This window comes from Suncus etruscus, chromosome 10 (assembly GCF_024139225.1).
Source record: "Suncus etruscus isolate mSunEtr1 chromosome 10, mSunEtr1.pri.cur, whole genome shotgun sequence".
Lineage (NCBI taxonomy): Eukaryota > Metazoa > Chordata > Mammalia > Eulipotyphla > Soricidae > Suncus > Suncus etruscus.
Window position 1 is genome coordinate 53156800 of NC_064857.1, and position 19188 is coordinate 53175987.

Consider the following 19188-nt stretch of genomic DNA (forward strand, 5'->3'; position numbering starts at 1 on the left):
GTACACTCTCATTATTAGGATAGTTCAAAATGTAGTTATTTGTCTAATTAAACTCATCCCTGTTTGTGGTGAACTTCATGAGGTGAACTGTAACTTCCAGCTCTTTTCTCTTTTGTGTCTGAAAGTTATTATTGCAAGAATGTCTTTCATTTTTCTTAAAACACATAGATGAGTGAGACCATTCTGCGTCTTTCTCTCTCTCTGACTTATTTCACTCAGCATAATAGATTCCATGTACATCCATGTATAGGAAAATTTCATGACTTCATCTTTCCTGACAGCTACATAATATTCCATTGTGTATATGTACCACAGTTTCTTTAGCCATTCATCTGTTGAAGGGTATCTTGGCTGTTTCCATATTCTTGCTATGGTAAATAGTGCTGCAATGAATATAGGTGTAAGAAAGGGTTTTTTGTATTGTGTGTTGCTAGGGTATATTCCTAGGAGTGGTATAGCTGGATCGTATGGAAGCTTGATTTCCAGTTTTTGGAGGAATCTCCATATTGCTTTCCATAAAGGTTGAACTAGACGGCATTCCCACCAGCAGTGGACAAGAGTTCTTTTCTCTCCACATCCCTGCCAACACTGCTTGTTCTCATTCTTTGTGATGTGTGCCAATCTCTGGGGTGTGAGGTGATACCTCATAGTTGTTTTGATTTGCATCTCCCTGATGATTAGTGATGTGGAGCATTACTTCATGTGTCTTTTGACCATTTGTATTTCTTCTTTGTCAAAATGTCTGTCCATTTCTTCTCCCCAATTTTTGATGGAATTAGATGTTTTTTTTCTTGTAAATTTCTGTCAGTGCCTTGTATATTTTGGAGATTAGCCCCTTGTCTGATGGATACTTGCTATAGTGATTAGGCAAGAAAACTATATCAAGGGAATCCAGATAAGAAAGGAAGAAGTCAAGCTCTTGCTATTTGCAGATGACATGATACTCTACTTAGAAAACCCTAAAGTCTCTACGAAAAAGCTTCTAGAAACAATAGACTCATAAAGCAAGGTGGCAGGCTACAAAATTAACACACAAAAATCAATGGCTTTTCTATACTGGGGTTCAATCAGGTCAGTCATATACAAGATAAATCTTCTGCCTGATGTACTATTGCTTTAGCCCGTTTACTTTTTATTTTCAATATGGTTACTAAAACTATTAAAGTTACATATATGCACCTTATCATGTTTGCATTATATTTCTGCTGAAGAGTGTTGCTTTTGAATTCCACTACCTACCCCACTCTCTTCATTTCTTCATCATTCAGGAAATGACTTCTTAACTTCATTATCCTCCTTCTTGTATATGGTCCTAAGCAGGCGTGCACATACACTCCCAATCATATTGTTTGAGTGTCTTCTATTTGTGTTGGAATGAATAACCAATAACTACAGACAATTGAAGAAATTTTCCAACATTATTTGTTGGGGTTTTTTTTTTTGTATCGTTGGGGTATTTTTGGGGGGGTTAGGTTGTTTGTTTTCAAGAACAAAATTATTAAGTTGGACTGATTAAATAGGACTGAAAGAAAGATTAAATTGGAGTGTGGGCTGAGGGGTAAGGAAACAGGAAGTTGTAGTCCAACTCCCACAGGCAAAAAAAATTTTGTTTTTGTTTGAAAGCCACACTTTGAGGTATTATTAGGAATTATTTTCAGTGGCCTTGGTGAATAAGGGAATTGAATTCAGATCCACCACATGCAAGTCAAATGGTTCTCTTTGCTATCCCTCTGGCTCCATAAAGTAAAAAAAAAAAAGGAAAAAGAAAAAGTATTAAGCTACTTACAGTGCTTTCTAAACTTTTTGATTATAACTCAGTAAGAACTGCAACAATAAGTTGTAGGATGTTGCCTTGTACGTGGATGACCCAGGACAGACCTGGGTTTGATCCCTTGCATCCCATATGGTCCCCCTAGAATACATAGGAGCGATTTTTGAGCACAAGATTTCTGAGTGCTGTTGGGTGTGGCCCCCAAGAAAAACCCAAAAATAATAAATAAGTAATGTCAACTTTGCAAAACTTTTTTCGGGGGGTTCACACCCGGCAGCACTCAGGGGTTACTCCTGGCTCTACATTCAAAATCACTCCTGGCAGGCTCAGGGGGCTATATGGGATGCAAGAATTTGAACCACCGTCCTTCTGCATGCAAGGCAAATGCCCTACCTTCATGCTATCTCTCTGACCTTTTTTTTTTTTCAACTTTTTACTGAGACCATTGTGAGTTACAAGTCTTTCACAGTTATATTTCAGGCATGTAGTGATAATGAATTAGGGCCATTTCCACCACTATTTTCCCTCCACCATAGTTCCCAGCATGCATCCCATACCTCTACTCTTAGCTCCCTGGACAGCTAGTGTAACAGGTCCCTTTTGTGTTTAGCTTGTTATAGTTTGGGTCTCTTGAATCTATTATCATTGACTTTGGCTTGACATTTAAATCTGACCTTTTTATTTTTTTCAACTCAAGTGATTAGGGGATAGAGAAATGACAGTACAATGGGTGGGGCATTTGCCTTATACTCTGTCAGTTTAGATTTAATCCCTTGCACAATATGGTCCCAAGAATCACCAGGAGTGATCCCTGAGCACTGCTGGGTGAAGTCTACTCAGACAACTGCAATAAAAAATTTGGGAGCCAGAAAGATAGCATGGAGGTAAGGCATTTGCCTTTCATGCAGAAGGTCGGTGGTTCGAATCCCGGCATCCCATATGGTCCCCTGTGCCTGCCAGGGGCCATTTCTGAGCATAGAGCCAGGAGTAACCCATGAGTGCTGCTAGGTGTGACCCAAAAACCAAAAAAAAATTTTTTTGGTTACTAAAAACCTGGGATATAACTATTCTGAGATTGAGAAATAATATGCATGATGATAGGATGCTATATTCTCCACAATCATAAAAGAAATTAATAAATAGCATATGAGTGGGTATATCAATAAATTGTATAATAATACTATACATAAAATTATGGCCATATTACTTAGAGGGAAAAATGGGGAAGAGGTAAAAATGGTTGTCTTGGAGACAGAATCACAGAGTAGGCTGTTTGCCTTTCACACATCTAAGCAGGGTTTGATTCCAAGCACCAAAGATGATGGCCTGAACACTGCTAAGAGTGGTCCCTGAGCAAGAAGCCAAAAATAAACCCTGAGCATAGCCAGGTGTACCTACCTTCTACTCCCCAGAAGAAAGTGGTTATTGTGGCCAGAACAATAATACAGCCAATAGGGAATTTGCCTTGCATGTGGCCAACCTGGATTCAGTTCCAGGCACCCCATATGTTTCCCAAAGCCTAGTAGGAGTGTTTCTGACCCCAGAGCTAGGAGTAACTCCTAAACACCTCTGGTGTGGTCCAAAACAAAAAGGAAAATAAAGTGGTTGTCTTTGGGCTGAGTATCAGGGAAGGAATTCTTATTTTGTATTTTTAAGTCTTCAAGTCCTGTTTGGTGTTTCCAAAAAGCAGAATTCACCTCCAAGAATTGGACATTGATTCTTTTTTAAAAATAAAAACTACCCCTCAAAAAGTTTGAAATTCAAGGTTGCAATGCATGCGAATGTAGTAAATGAGTTAACAGTACAAACTGGAAACAGAGAGGCAGCAGCAAATGTTATGTTAGCACTAACCCTGACCTATAGGCTGGTTTGGTAGTCAATGATGGGTAAGATTCTGGGATCTCCTTTAGGTATCACCAGGACAACCTAATCCAGGTACAAACCCCAGTCCCTCCTGTATAACTCACTCGGTTCTTATAAAGTAAAAAGACAGAGAAATGGAGAGAGAAGCTGGGAAATAAGGGGATTTCTGCAAGCTCACTTGAATATAAAAGAAAGTCTCTGTTCAGAGACTTGTGTTCCCTGCTATTATGTGTGCAGGATGAGCTGAGGAGAAAGTCATCAGGTCAAACCTGTCCTTACAAAGTATCAAAGCCAATAGTGCTATAAGTCTTGCAACCACAATCTTTACATACTTTCTGATTTAATGATGCCATGAGCATTGCAACTGCTATCTTTACATACTTTCTGATTTAATGATGCCATGTACCTTGTGACTATTGTCTTCACATACCATCTGGTTGCTGTAATGCCTAAGCAATGTTATCCACATTCTGTTTCCCACCTAAGGTTTGCCTTTAAAAGCCTTGCCCTACCTTCAATAAATGAAGTCTATTGCTCTGGAAAAAAAGAGTGTGGAATATTTTTGCTGAATTCCTTCTAACTTTTGAAGCTGTAGAAATGAATAAATAAGCACATCTCTATGTAAAAATTTCATTAGTAGGAAGTCAAACTCTCTCTGACCTGCTGTGTAAGCATCAAACATTCCCTGAAGGATGCTAATCTAAGAGACAGTAGAATACATAGTCAGGCCACAATACTACAGTCATGTTCCACTTTGGCCAGGAAAGACTTATTTTTGTCTAAAGGGAAGATGAAACTACAATCTTCATACAAAGATCATGAAGAATTATGGTTTATTCTTGGGAATAAACTGTGTTTACTTTGCTCTGCTTTCTCCAACCAACTTGTCAGTAATGTACTTTATAGCCTACCCTATCCCTTAGATATGTGATGGTGAAAATGGACCTAGTGGAATCAGTGGGGGCAGATACCACTCTGGCAGAAAGACATCTCTAGAGCAGTTCATTTAGGAAGAGATTGTTTTGAAGGGGTGTTGACATTGTCATACCCAGAGAAAGAGGAGAAATCCTCTTTGAAAGATAAATATGATTTTCTTATCCCTAGGAAAATCCCAGTCATTAATGTTTTAATTCATTTTTAAATTAATTTTTAATTCTAGTTTAAGTAACATAATTACAACTTAAAATTTTGATATATAAAATTATTGTTATCTTCATCATCACCAAAGTATCCAAAATTCTCCACCACTTTTCTTGGGCCAATTTAGTCTGCCTCTTCCTGATCATCCTCACCCCTCCAGCCTTCACCATTACTCAGTTGTCTCAGTTTGTAATCCAAAGTCACACGTTTGTCATTATTTGATACTGTCCATTCCCTTGTTTTATTTTTCTATGTGCCATGATGCAAATGAGGTCATCTCGTAGTTGTCCTCCTCTGAGTTATTTCACCTAACATGATGATTTCCGATTCCATCCAACAAGTTGCAGCAAATTGCAAGATCTCATCCTGTTTTATAATTGCAGTGTTCTATTGTGTGTTTATAGCACAATTTTTCCATTCTTCTGTTGTTGGACAGTTGGGCTTGTTCCCATACTATCTATTGTAATTAGTATGTTAATGAACATAGGTGTGCATATATTATTTTAAATTAATGTTTTAGTGTCCCTGGGGTAGATGGCAAGATGTGGAATTTCTGGGACATAATGAAAGTTCTCTTCTTACTATTTTAAAAAGGCTTCCATACTATTTTCCAAAGAGGTTCAACTAGAAGACATTCCCACTGAAAGAGAAAGAGGCTTCCTTATCACAGAGCCTTGACAACACTGATTTTTTTTTCAATTTTTTTGATATATGCCATGCTTGACAGAGTAAGATAATAACATTTTATTTATATTTCTCAGATAATAAGTGAGAATGAACACTTTTTCATGTGCACTATTGTCCTTTAAAGGGAAGTATCTGTTCATTTCCTCTCTCATTTGTGATGAGCTTAGAAGGTTTTGTTGTTTAACTTTGTGATAGCTTTATATTACTTTGGATATTAGCCCTTTATCTAATAAATGGTGTAAAAATATTTTCTCCCAATCAGTAGGATGTCTTTTTATTGCAGCCTGAGTTTAAGCTGTCATGGAAAACCTTTTTAATTTAACGTAGTTCCATTTTTCGATCTTATTATATCATCTTTGTCATTGAAGACACCTATGAGGTCCATATTCTGGAATTTAGCCTACATTTTGCTCAATATGTTTTAGAATTTAGTTTAACATAAATGCCTTTAAACCACTTTGAACTACTTTTCATATTATTCTTGTAAGCAGAAAAATGCCTCTCTTTGAGTTGTTATGGCATAAGGTAAAATGATATTTTAGACAGAACAAATTTTATATTAGCAAAGAATCCCTAAAAATTACTTCTTTCTTTCTGTAGGTTTTCAAGTTTCCAACAGGGCAGTAGAATGGCCAAAGAAAGCTGAGTAAGACACACTCCCAAATCCATGACTCACCTCACTCTGTTTTGACCTGCAGTGTGAGGAGCCCTGGGATTCATTCTGCATTCTGCAGGACTCATTTCCTCTGAATTCTAAGGGCCAGAGTAGTGTGTGTGTGTGTGTGTGTGTGTGTGTGTGTGTGTGTGTGTGTGTGTGTGTGTGTGTGTGTGTGTGTGTGTGTGTGGTGTGTGTGGTGTGTGTGTGTGTGTGTTTTGCTGTGGAATGGTTCATTCTTCAGCTCAATGACACAAGCTCACATAGAAAGGCTGATCTCAAGTAGCCTTCAGTAGCTTGGGTCAAATAAAAGTGATATGAATCCAAAAAGTAGAAAGTTGAAAGCTCCTGTTTTTGAATTTTGAAACTACTGCTTCTATCTCAGGGATGCCAATAAGGAACAATGCCTCCAATCTGCACAATCTGCATACATGAAAGGATAGGTTTTTCCTCTCCTTTTGTTTAGCTGAACTTCAGAACTAATGTAAAAATCTGCATCTGCTCATCTCAATTTTACTCTTACCCAAGCTTCTGCTACAAAATAATAATAATAATAATTAAGTATAATAAAACTTTGTAGGATTGTAGTACTGTTCAAATCCTTCTCATGCACATAAATTCCCTTGACCCATAACACTTCCCAGTTAAGTTGCCAGGAAATTTTATAAAAAAAAAAAAAATGAGGCCCAGTGAATTGACTATCTTTCCTAAAAACACCCAGCTAATATTACTAAAGGAAAAACCATGTTATTTCTTGCCAGCTTTTCTCCATAAAGGCAATGAAGCTGATAATAATAAATGCACATAATAAAAAGAGTGCAATAAACAGAAGAAACAGGAGAAATGTGGAAATTGGAGTAGAATATATTGACTGAGGAAGAAAAAGAATCTCAATGAAGTCTTGCATAGTTGCTATAAGTTAAGGTACCCTGGCAGTCTAAACAATAAAGGAAACAGAATTAGCTGCACAAAGTTTTAATTGTAAACGATGAATCAAAGTCTACAGCTAGCATTACAGGTGAAAAACTACCCTTGAAAAAAATTTGGCTCCATTTTCTCATCCTAAAAGTTATCCTTTGCAAATTTGCTCTTCTCAGGTATCACAGAAATCTACCAGCTACTGACTGGTGGACCTAGTCTTAATTCAACTACAATTTGTTTAGCACATGCACTCAGTATCATGCTTGGTTAGGCTCAAAATAAAATTTCCCTGGGTGTCAAAAACAACTTTGATCTTCCAAATGGAATGACAGGCACTTTCCCTCTGTTCTGCTAGAGAATAAGTTCCAAAGTCCTAGAGTCAGGAAATGTATGTTCCATCACAGTGTTAGCCAGGAGTACCCTGACATTTGGATAATGTCCTTATATCTCCTAGACTCAGGGGTACCAATAAGGAACAAGGCCTTCAATCTGCACAATCTGCATTCCTAAAACAAGCCAATGGAGAAACAGTTGTATGGAGTTAATTGCATCTGGAATATTTTTCTCAGAATGTAGTAAACAGATGTTCTTTACACCTATCCTGTATATTTCTTTCTTTTTTTTTTTTTTTTGTTCTTTGCATAATAAAAATAAAATTGTTTTTCTTGGCAGCCCTGGTGGGTTAGGATGCTTTACCACTCATTCAGCCAAAAAATAGAAATATGACTCAGCTGTAGCAAGTGAGATTCTTTGGGAAATTATAATCTTGAGGAGAGAGAAACAGTTCTTAGATTGGATGTAAAGACCCATAATAAGAAAGCTTACTCTGAGAACTATCATAACAATGTCAGTGAGTGAGGGATGTAGAAATGTAGGAAGCCTGTCTAGAATACAGGGTGGAAGGATGGGGAGGGAGGTGTTGGGAAGGTTGCACTGATGGAGTGTTCTTTTTATGAATGAAAACCAATTACAATCATGATTTTAATCATGGTGTTTAAATAAAGATATATTTTTTAAAAAAAGAAAGCTTACTTGTTTCTGATTAATTTTCATGGTTCCTGTAGTATTCATGATCTTTGAATACTTTTATTATGATTATGTCAACTACCAAACATCCATTAAATTATTTTTAAATTAAAAATTGTTGATCTCTTCTACTTAATGTTGAAGAATGTTAAAAGACATTTAGGAAAAGACATAGATGATTGGGCAAACTTTTCTGGACACCTCTGACTCCAAGCCAATGTAATATAAAACAATGCAGATAATGTATATTAGAAACAACTAGGTTATCAATTTACATAGACATTTTTTAACATTTCCCTGACAAGACTGATGCCCACGTATGATTTAGAGTCCCTCTTTGAGGGCCAAGAACATAGCTCAAAGTACAGTACCTGCTTAGAATAGATCAGCCTTTGGGTTCAATCTCTGGCATGAAAAATAAAAAGGGATTTTATTTTACCATGGGTAAGATGCAAGCATATCTAATCTTGATTTCAGGAGATACTCTATATATTGGGCCAGTCCTTGACATTTGGTTCAGCATAAAATAAGTAAAATTAATGGCACTCATAAAGAAGTTATTGAGAAGGAAAAGCATTATCAAGACTTTGAAGAAAATTGAAAACCTTCTTGTAGGCCCCTGCTAAGTATATTTACAGAAGTTCTTCTGCATCCTTTACACCAGGATGGACCACTGAGATTTAGATTTTACACTGGCCAATTACAATGAGATTTCAATTGTACTCCAGTTCACACAGTCTAGGAAAGTGTCTCTCAAATTGAAGGCATAGTAATTAAATCGCCTCACATCCCTGGAGGTACAATTAAGTCTAACTTCATTCTGATGTGTATGAATGAAGCTAGAATGTATGGTCTCACATCCATCACTGAGTTGGTGACAAGATTGGTTTAAGGAGTGGATTGCACTTTGATAGAAAAATTGAATAGAAGAAGTGCATTCTGATCTAGGATCCTATCATTCTTCATTTCCTTCCCAAGATCTATTTTTTCAGTCCCACATCTATCCATGACAAATCCATGAATATGAATGTGAATATAACCTGGAGTTCAAATAAAGAACTGAGGCCCTATTTCTCCTCCCCTCTCATTCAAACCTCCAAAACTCTGCGTATGTCTTATTATTAGCAGATATGAAAGAATACTCTTTTTTCCAATAGGCTATTATTTTATTTCATTTTTTATTGTTATTTAATTAACATGACTACAATAGTGCTAAAATCTCTGGTTTTCAAATCTGCCTCTTCCTCCCCTCTGCCCTTATGCTTAGGAATCTCAGTTTCTGCACACAAAAAAAATTCCAATGGTTTGTCATCATTTAAAATAGTCTAATCCCTTGTTTTGCTTTTCTATACACCATAGATAAGTGAGATGATTTGGTATTTGTTCTTATCCTTATAACTTATTTTATTTAACATGATGCCCTTCAGTTCTGACCAAATTGTAGCAAGCTGCAAGAGTTCATCTTTTCTTACAGCTACATAGTAAACCACTGTATACAATGTACATATAATTCTTCATTGTTGAGCATTTGTGTTGTTTCCATATTCTGGCTGTTGCACTAATGAACTAATTATGCATATGTATTTTGAATTACTATTTTTGTTTTCTTGGAATAGACTCCAATAATGGGATGTAAAGAATAAAGACTCTATATTATAATTTCCTTTCATTACTTATTATCACCTGAACTACATATTCCCAGGCTTCCTGCCCCACCATATACACACACCCGCACATAGATGCAAACTGGATAACAAAGCACCAAATAAATGCTGATCAGTCCAAGATCACTATTCTTTCCTGGGCCTCCAAATTTTACTTTGTACCTCACTCATACTGAATCCCTCCATACTGTACCACTACTCTCTATGATCAAACCTTTGATGACACTTTAAACAGTAATGCAATATTTAGTTCGTTGTGCATATAGCTCAGGACAAAGGCAGAGATATGACAGATATGACACTTAAACAAGTGTCTTACCTGAAGTATTTCCCAACATACTTAATAACATCTGGTTTTTAATGAATGGGGTCATATCTTTATATCATTGAAGTTGGGGCCTGAGATTGCCACAAAGTGCCAACCTCTCACAGAATGTGAATAAAGCTCTTTTGTTTTGTTATGTTATGTTTTGTTTATGTATGTTATGTTTTGGGGCCAAACTCTGGCAGTACTCGGGATTTACTCCTGGCTCTGTACTCAGGAATTACTCCTGGTGGGCACGGGGATCATATGGAATACTGGGGATTGAACCCAGGTCAGCTGCATGGAAGGCAAATAAATGTTTTACCCTTTGTGCTATCACACCTGCCCCGTGAATGAAACACTTGACAGGTAAATATCATTTTCATAAACCCAATTTCAGAAGGCAAGCAGTTAATCAGACTTACCAATTGCTAGTTGGTTTGTAAAAGGAGCAAAATATAAACATCTTCTGGAAAAACCAGCAGAGAAAAAATGCACAAGGACCATAATAGCACAATCCTCAGTTCTCTCTGCAGGCTTCAAGGGTAGACCAGTAGACTAGGGCCCAACATACAAGTCACTATACTCCTCAGTTGACAACTTTCCCACTATCTTTCCTCCAGGCCTAAATGCCCTGAGAACAATCTTAGTAAGAGAGCAGTAGGTATTTTACTTCTCAGTCTTATTTTATCTATTATGAAACAAAATCTTCCCAAACAGAATGGCTTAAGACACTATGCTAAGCTATTTTGTGATTCTGTTACTCAGGATCGTTGGAACATTGTCACTTAGCATCTCTCATGTAGCATCATCAATTAAGATGACAGATAGAATTTTCTGCTGGCTCTGCTGGGCATGTCATCCACCTGGCTAGCACTCTGCTTGGGCTTTCATAGCACAGAGGGTGGGTTCCAAGAGGGAGCGAGAAACCTATGCACAAGCCACACATCCCCAGCAATTTCAAAATATCTGTCTGCTGCATTTTGCCTATGACTCATGAGATCCACTGTGAACACATGGGATGAAACTTGAGAAGTATTATTCCAAAGTGTGGAACCTAGAATTGGGCAAGGCATGATCACCTGTTAACATGAGCCACAACATGAGCTTGAGCTTGTGTGATGAAGGAGGAAGTCGATGAAGTTTTTGTTTTGTTTTGTTTTTTTATTTTTTGAGCTGACACAGTTCTCCGAAACAGGTCTGGAAAGAATGATTCATAGGCTGGTAACTGATGAAGGAAGTGCTCCTTGAGGAAACTGAAAGAGAATGGGGAAGCTGGTCAGAAAGTTGGATGAAGCCAATGGGAGTAAGTAGGGTAGAGGGTTGAGGGCTGGGGGTTTCAGAGTTGGGGGTTGGGAACTGAATTCCAGGCAGTGTTCCAACTTCTAACCTGAATCCAGATGAGTATTGGGTGTTGAAATATAAATGATGACTGACTTTGTTCCAACTTCAGAGAAGGAACTGAGCCTCCATATTTCCACTCCTGCCAGCGTAATGAGATAGTGGCCAAAAAGGGACATTGAGTACCTGAATAAATGAACACTTCTCAGTCTCCACAAAACAAGATGGCTCGAGCATCTCGGGAGGGGGGCAGTCCCCTGAAGAGTCATTCATTGGTGCTGCCCTGCAAAGTGACTGTCCACAGTTGCTAGTAGAGGAGGAGTGCATGGATGTATAAAGGGGAAAGTCCGGATTTGTCATTAGCCTATCTCATGCGTTATCTCCTTTTTACTCACAGTCACACTGTAAGGTGGATTCTGGAAATCCCATTTAATTCCAAGGAAACCCACACTAGAAAGGGTGAGATAACTTATCCACAGAGCAAGAGCTGAGCCCAGAACCATATGGCCCTCGAGTCTGCACTCTTTTCTTCAACCACAATGCCAGCTCCACCTCCAGCTGTCTCTTTCCACAGTCAGGCTCAGGGTGGTCTGAGTAGAAGGCTGAGGTTGCCTTTCAGCAGTTCAGAGAGCTTCACAATTTACAGAATTCTCCCCCTGGGGGCAGAGTACCTGGCCAAGTTCTCAAAATTTTAAGACATTAAATCGAGATTTTTCTCAAAGTGGGACTGAGTCTTCCTGTGTTTAAAGCAGGGGGTTTAATATGGCTAGAGAGGGAATTTACAGAGGAACATTTAACTCTATCTAAAGGTATTTTGGGTTATTACTATACAACACTAATTTGGAGGTGAGGGTGAGTTTAGCAAGTGTGGGCCATCAAAACTGCTAACAATTCTATTAGACAACACTATCAACTTAAAATGTGGATAGTGCTGAGCTTGAGAAATCTTGAGTAAAAGGAAGGAAAAAAAACTCCAACTAAGCTGAGCATGCAGAGGAATGAAAAATGACAGAAAACTACTTTTTTCAAGTTTTGTGTAAACACAACTAGTAATGAAAACTGAAGTACATTTGTTGCTTTTTCCTAGTGGGGTTACTTGCTTTTACTTCTTTTTCAATAAGATCTTCTCAAGCAATGCTCAAAAAAACCTAAAGGAACTAAAGGACCATTTATGGCAATGTGGGTTTGAATGTCCAATTCTTGGTCCCATGTAGCAGTGCTGTGCTGTGCTGGCCATGGCCAGCATTTGGGGGTAAAGTGTATGCAAAGTATATGTAAAGTGTATGGGACAGGGATCAGAAACAGGTTCTTTTGTAAACAAGGTCTGTACTCACCTTTATTTATTTATTTATTTATTGGCTTTTGGCTTTTGGGACATGGTTGTTGATGCTCAGGGGTTACTCCTGGCTATATACTCAGAAATCGCTCCTGGCTTGGGGGACCATATAGGATGCCAGGGATCAAACTGCAGTCCATCCTAGGTTAGCACATGCAAGGCAAATGCCCTACGGCTTGTGCCATTGCACAGGCCCCAGTACTCCATCTTTTTGAGCTATCTCCCAGTCCTTAAAAAGTGAATTTTAGCTCCTGCCTGTGCCTGTCTGCATGTGCTTCTGAATCCCTGAAGATTTCCTCAGAGGCCTAGGGAGCGCACCCCAAAAAAACTGTGCTTTGAAGCCGCCCAGTAAGTACATTCTGGCTGCGGGGGTCACTGTCCAATAAGCTAAGGTCTCTGGCCTCTGGAGGCTCCGCCCGGCTGTGCCTTTGTTCACTCTTAGGACTTCAAGGGAAATTTCTCCTGCCTGGGCCTGTCTGCCTGTGCTTCTGAATCCCTGAAGATTTCCTCAGAGGCCGAGGGAGTGCACCCCCAAAAAACTGTCAACTAGAGGCAGCAGAAGAGCGCAGCCGCTATGCTTCACTTCCTGGCCGTGCACTCTTTCTAACCAATGAACCCCACCACAACACACAGGAAAAACCACACTACAAGCGTGACAATGGGGAAACCTCGCAGGCAAACACCATCCACAGAGAATGAAGACAAAAGCTCGGATGACCTAATAAATTCCAACCACCTGATTAACCTCTCAGATAAGGAGTTTAGAATAGAAATATGAAATATGTTCATAGAACTCAAAAAAAGCATAGATCAATTTGAAGAGAACACAAAGACAGAAATCAGAAAACTCCAAACTGAAATAACAGATCTGAAAAACACGGTTGCTCAACTGAAAAACTCAATGGATAGCCTCGCCAACAGGGTATCAACAGCTGAGGAGAGAATCGGAGTACTGGAAGATATGATGCAGAAAAACTCAACACAACAGAAGAAATTGAAAAAGAAACTTAAGACAAACAGGCAATGGAAAAAGTACTCAAGGAATGTGAACATATGAAAATAGAAGTCTTTGATAAACTCAATAGAAGCAACATAAGAATCATTGGAGTCCCAGAAACCCAGGAAGGAGATCTCCAGGAAGAATCAACTGTCAAAGACATCATCAAAGAGATACTCCCAGAGTTAAAGACTACATGCAATCAAATCCTGCATGCCCGAAGAGTATCAGCTAAAAGAGATCCAAAGAAAAACACCCCAAGACACATCCTCGTTACAATGACAAATCCCACAGATAGAGATAGAATACTGAAAGCATCAAGATCAAAAAGGGAAATTACATTCAAAGGAGCATCCCTAAGACTTACAGCAGAAATGTCACAAGAAACTCTCAAAGCCAAAAGACAGTGGTGGGATATTGTGACAAGACTGAATGAAATGAATGCCTCACCGAGAATACTGCACCCAGCCCGACTCACGTTCAGGTTTGAAGGAAGAATACATAGCTTCATGGATAAACAACAGCTCAGAAACTTCACAGATGATAAACCAGCCTTAAAGGAAAAACTGGCAGGTCTACTCTAAGACAAGAGAGACCAACAAAGATGACATTAAATCCTATGACAATCATCTCCCTCAATGTCAATGAACTAAATTCACCAATTAAAAGACACAGAGTGGCAAAATGGTCTAAAAAGATGAATCCAACCTTCTGCTACCTACAAGAAACACATGTGAATAGTCAGAACAAACATAGACTCAAAATCAAAGGCTGGAGGAAAATCATCCAAGTAAACAACACCCTCAAAAAAGTTGGGGTGGCCATATTAATATCTGATGACACCAACTTTATACTCAGAAAAGTGGTAAGGGTCAAAGATGGACACTTTGTACTAATCAAGGGATACGTGCAACAGGAAGAAATCCAGCTATTAAACATATATGCACCCAATGAGAGACCAGAAAATTATCTAATACAATTACTGACAAATCTGAAAGAAGAAATCAATAATAACACAATGATTGTGGGAGACCTCAACACGGCCCTATCAAAACTTGATAGGTCAACCAGATTGAAACCCAACAAAAACATACTATCCCTGAAAAGAGTTATGGAAGAAATAGGACTAGTAGATATATACAGGACACTCCATCTCAAAAAACCTGGATACACATTCTTTTCCAATGTACATGGGTCATTCTCCAGAATAGACAACATGCTGACACATAAAACATACCTCCATAAAATCAAGAGGACAGAAATCTTGCAGGCTACCTTTGCTGACCACAAGGCTCTGAAATTATTTGTGAACTACAAAGCCACACAGAAGAAAAAATTTAACAATTGGAAATTAAACACCCTGCTACTGAACAACCAGTGGGTCCGAGATGAAATCAAAAAGGAAATCAAAACTTTCCTGGAAACAAATGATAATGAAGACACAAACTGCCAGAATCTATGGGACACAGCAAAAGCGGTCCTGAGAGAAAAATTTATAGCTCTACAAGCACACAGCAGGAAGGAAGAAGGGGCATACCTGAATAACTTAATGATGCAGCTCAAAAAATTAGAAAATGACCAACAAATGGAACCAAAAATAGGGAGACAGAAGGAAATAACAAAGCTGACAGCAGAACTCAATGAAGTGGAAAACCAAAAAACAATCCGAAAGATCAACAAAAGCAGAAGTTGGTTCTTTGGAAAAATAAACAAAATTGATAGACCATTGGTAAAACTCACAAAGAGAGAGAGAGAGAGAAATCTGATAACCTGTATTAGAAATGAAAAGGGGGAGATCATGACAGATACTGCAGAGATCCAAAGGGTAATCAGAGACTACTTTGAGAAACTTTATGCTACAAAACATGAGAACCTAGAAGAAATGGAAAAATTCTTGGATACTTATAACCTTCCACATTTATGTAAGGAGGATGTAGCATATTTAAACACCCCCATCACTACTGAGGAAATTGAAACTGTAATCAAACATCTACCCAAAAAGAAAAGCCCAGGCCCAGATGGATTTTCTAATGAATTTTTCCAATCTTTCAAGAGGAGCTACTACCAATCCTAGCCAAGATCTTCCATGAAATTGAAAAAACAGGAACACTCCCAAACAGCTTTTATGAAGCCAGCATCACCTTGATACCAAAACCAGACAGAGACACTACCAAAAAAAAAATTACAGACCAATATCCCTGATGAATGCTGATGCAAAGATCTTCAACAAAATCCTGGCAAATAGGATCCAATGCATCATCAAAAAGATCATACACTACGACCAAGTAGGTTTCATCCCAGGAATGCAAGAATAGTTTAACATACGTAAATCTATCAACATCATACACAACATCAACAAGAAGAAAAATAAAAATCATATGATCATATCAATAGACGCAGAGAAAGCTTTTGATAAGATCCAACACCCATTCTTGATCAAAACTCTCAGCAAGATGGGAATGGAAGGAACCTTTCTCTATCTAGTTCAAGCCATCTACCACAAGCCAATGGCAAATATTATCCTCAATGGAGAAAAACTAAAAGCCTTTCCTCTAAATTCTGGTACAAGACAAGGCTGTCCACTCTCACCACTCCTTTTCAACATAGTACTGGAAGTTCTTGCTATAGCGATAAGGCAAGAAAAGATATCAAGGGAATCCAGATAGAAAAGGAAGAAGTCAAGCTCTCATTGTTTGCAGACAACATGATACTCTATTTAGAAAACCCTAAAGACTCTACCAAAAAGCTCCTAGAAACAATAGATTCATATAGCAAGGTGGCAGGCTACATATAGCAAGGTGGCAGGCTACAAAATCAACACACAGAAATTAATGGCCTTTTTATACACCAATAATGATAGGGAAGAGATGGACGTCAGGAAGGCAATCCCATTCACAATAGTGCCACACAAACTCAAATATCTTGGAGTCAACTTGACCAAAGATGTGAAGGACCTATACAAAGAAAACTATAAAGCCCTGTTCCAAGAAATAAGAGAAGACACATGGAAATGAAAACACATACCGTGCTCATGCATTGGCAGGATTAACATCATTAAAATGTCAACACTCCCCACAGCACTATACAGATTTATTGCGATCCCCTTAAAAATACCCATGACGTTCTTCAAAGAAGTGGATCAAACACATAAAGTTCATCTAGAACAATAAACACCCTCGAAGAGCTAAAGCACTCCTAGGGAAAAAGAAAATGGGAGGCATTACTTTCCCCAATTTTAAACTATACTACAAAGCAATAGTTATCAAAATAGCATGGTATTGGAATAAAGACAGACCCTCAGATCAGTGGAATAGGCTTGAGTTCTCAGAGAACGTTCCCCAGACATACAATTACCTAATTTTTGACAAAGGAGAAAGAAATCCTAAGTGAAGCAGGGAAAATCTCTTCAACAAGTGGTGCTGGCAGAACTGGTTAGCCACTTGCAAAAGAGCGAACATAGACCCCCAGTTAACATCATGTACGAAGGTAAAATCCAAATGAATTAAAGACCTTGATATCAGACTGGATACCATAAGATATATAGAACAACATGTCGGTAAAACACTCCATGACATTGAGACTAAAGGCATCTTCAAGGAGGAAACTGCACTTTCCAAACAAGTGGAAGCAGAGAAGAACAGATGGGAATACATTAAACTGAGAAGCTTCTGCACCTCAAAATAAATAGTGCCTAGGATACAAGAGTCACCCACCAAGTGGGAGAAACTATTCACCCAACACCCTTCAGATAAGGGGCTAATATCCAAAATATACAGGACACTGACAGAACTTTACAAGAAAAATACATCTAATCCCATAAAAATAAATGGGGAGAAGAAATGAACAGACACTTTGATAAAAAAAAAAGAAAAGAAATACAAATGGCCAAAAGGCACATGAAAAAGTGCTCCTCGTCACTAATCATCAGGGAGGTGCAAATCAAAACAATGATCAGATACCACCTCACACCGCAGAGATTGGTGCACATCACAAAGAATGAGAACAATCAGTGCTGGCGGGGATGTGGAGAGAAAGGTACTCTTACCCACTACTGGTGGGAATGCCATCTAGTCCAACCTCTATGGAAAGCGATATGGAGATTCCTCCAAAATCTGGAAATTGAGCTCCCATTTGACCCAGCTATTCCACTCCTAGGGATATACCCTAAGAATACAAGAATACAATACAAAAACCCCTTCTTCACACCTATATTTATTGCAGCATTATTCACAATAGCCAGGCTCTGGAAACAACCAAGATGCCCTTCAACAGACGAATGGCTAAAGAAACTGTGGTACATATACACAATGGAATATTATGCAACCGTCAGGAGAGATGAAGTCATGAAATTTTCCTATACATGGATGTACATGGAATCTATCATGCTGAGTGAAATAAGTCAGAGGGAGAGAGAGAGAGACGCAGAATAGTCTCACTCATCTATGGGTTTTAAGAAAAATAAAAGTCATTTTTTGCAACCATCCTCAGAGACAATGAGAGGAGGTTTGGAACTTCCAGCTCACTTCATGAAGCTCACCACAAAGAGTGGTGAGTACAGTTATAGAAATAACTACACAGAGAACTACCATAATCACGTGAATGAATGAGGGAACAGGAAAGCCTGTCTGAAGTACAGGTGGGGGTGGGGTGGGATGGAGGGAGATTTGGGACATTGGTGGTGGGAATGTTGCACTGGAGAAGGGGCGGGTTTCTTTACATGACTGAAACCTAATCACAATCATTTATGTAATCAAGATGTTTAAATGAAGAAGAAAAAAAGAAAGGATAAGGCCTCCCAATGCTTACCACAGCCTTGTTCTTTACACTGACTGTATAGAAAGAGGAGTTATAGTAAATGCTTTCCATATACACCTCAAACTAGATCCTTTACCTGGTCTGTATTGTGAATGTGGGGACAAAATAAAAGTGAATTTTAGAAATTTGGATCTCATCCCTGCAAAGTACAGTGGTATTTCTTCCTCCTATTTTAGCAGCATGTCCTACTTGGATTTACTAAGTTCACATTCTGGGAAAGCAACTGTCTTAAAACATTCTTGTGCCAAAGACCACATCTAGCTACCTTATTCAAGGGAAAGAAGAACAATAGTAGATTACACTGAGCAACTTTGATGTTTGATTTGGTGCTCAGGATTTAATCCTGGGGCTGTGCTCAGAGATCACTCATGGCCAGGCTCAGGGAACCATATGGGGTACTGGAAATCAAACCTGGATTAGCTCTGTGAGAAACAAGCACCCTGCCCACTGTAATATTGTTCCAGTCCAACACTCAGCAACTTCAGAAGTAAAAACAGAGCAGTCATATTTGTTTCCTTGTTTTCTCCACCTGCTCATCTGCAATTAAACATAGAATCCACTGAGTGCAAGAGAGAGAAAATAAAATCTGGGTTTTAACACTTTGAAATGCCATATCTACTCCCCTAAAGGTTGTCGTCATTTCATATGACTAATCATATCAAACATAT

General features: G+C 38.5%; 1 non-coding gene across 1 annotated transcript; it reads left to right on the forward strand.

Moving 5' to 3' along the window:
• The first annotated feature begins 18494 nt into the window (after positions 1-18494).
• On the forward strand, positions 18495-18626 carry LOC126021205 (small nucleolar RNA SNORA51). The gene has a single exon (XR_007499807.1). It is a non-coding gene; the product is annotated as a small nucleolar RNA SNORA51 (small nucleolar RNA).
• Positions 18627-19188: the final 562 nt, after the last annotated feature.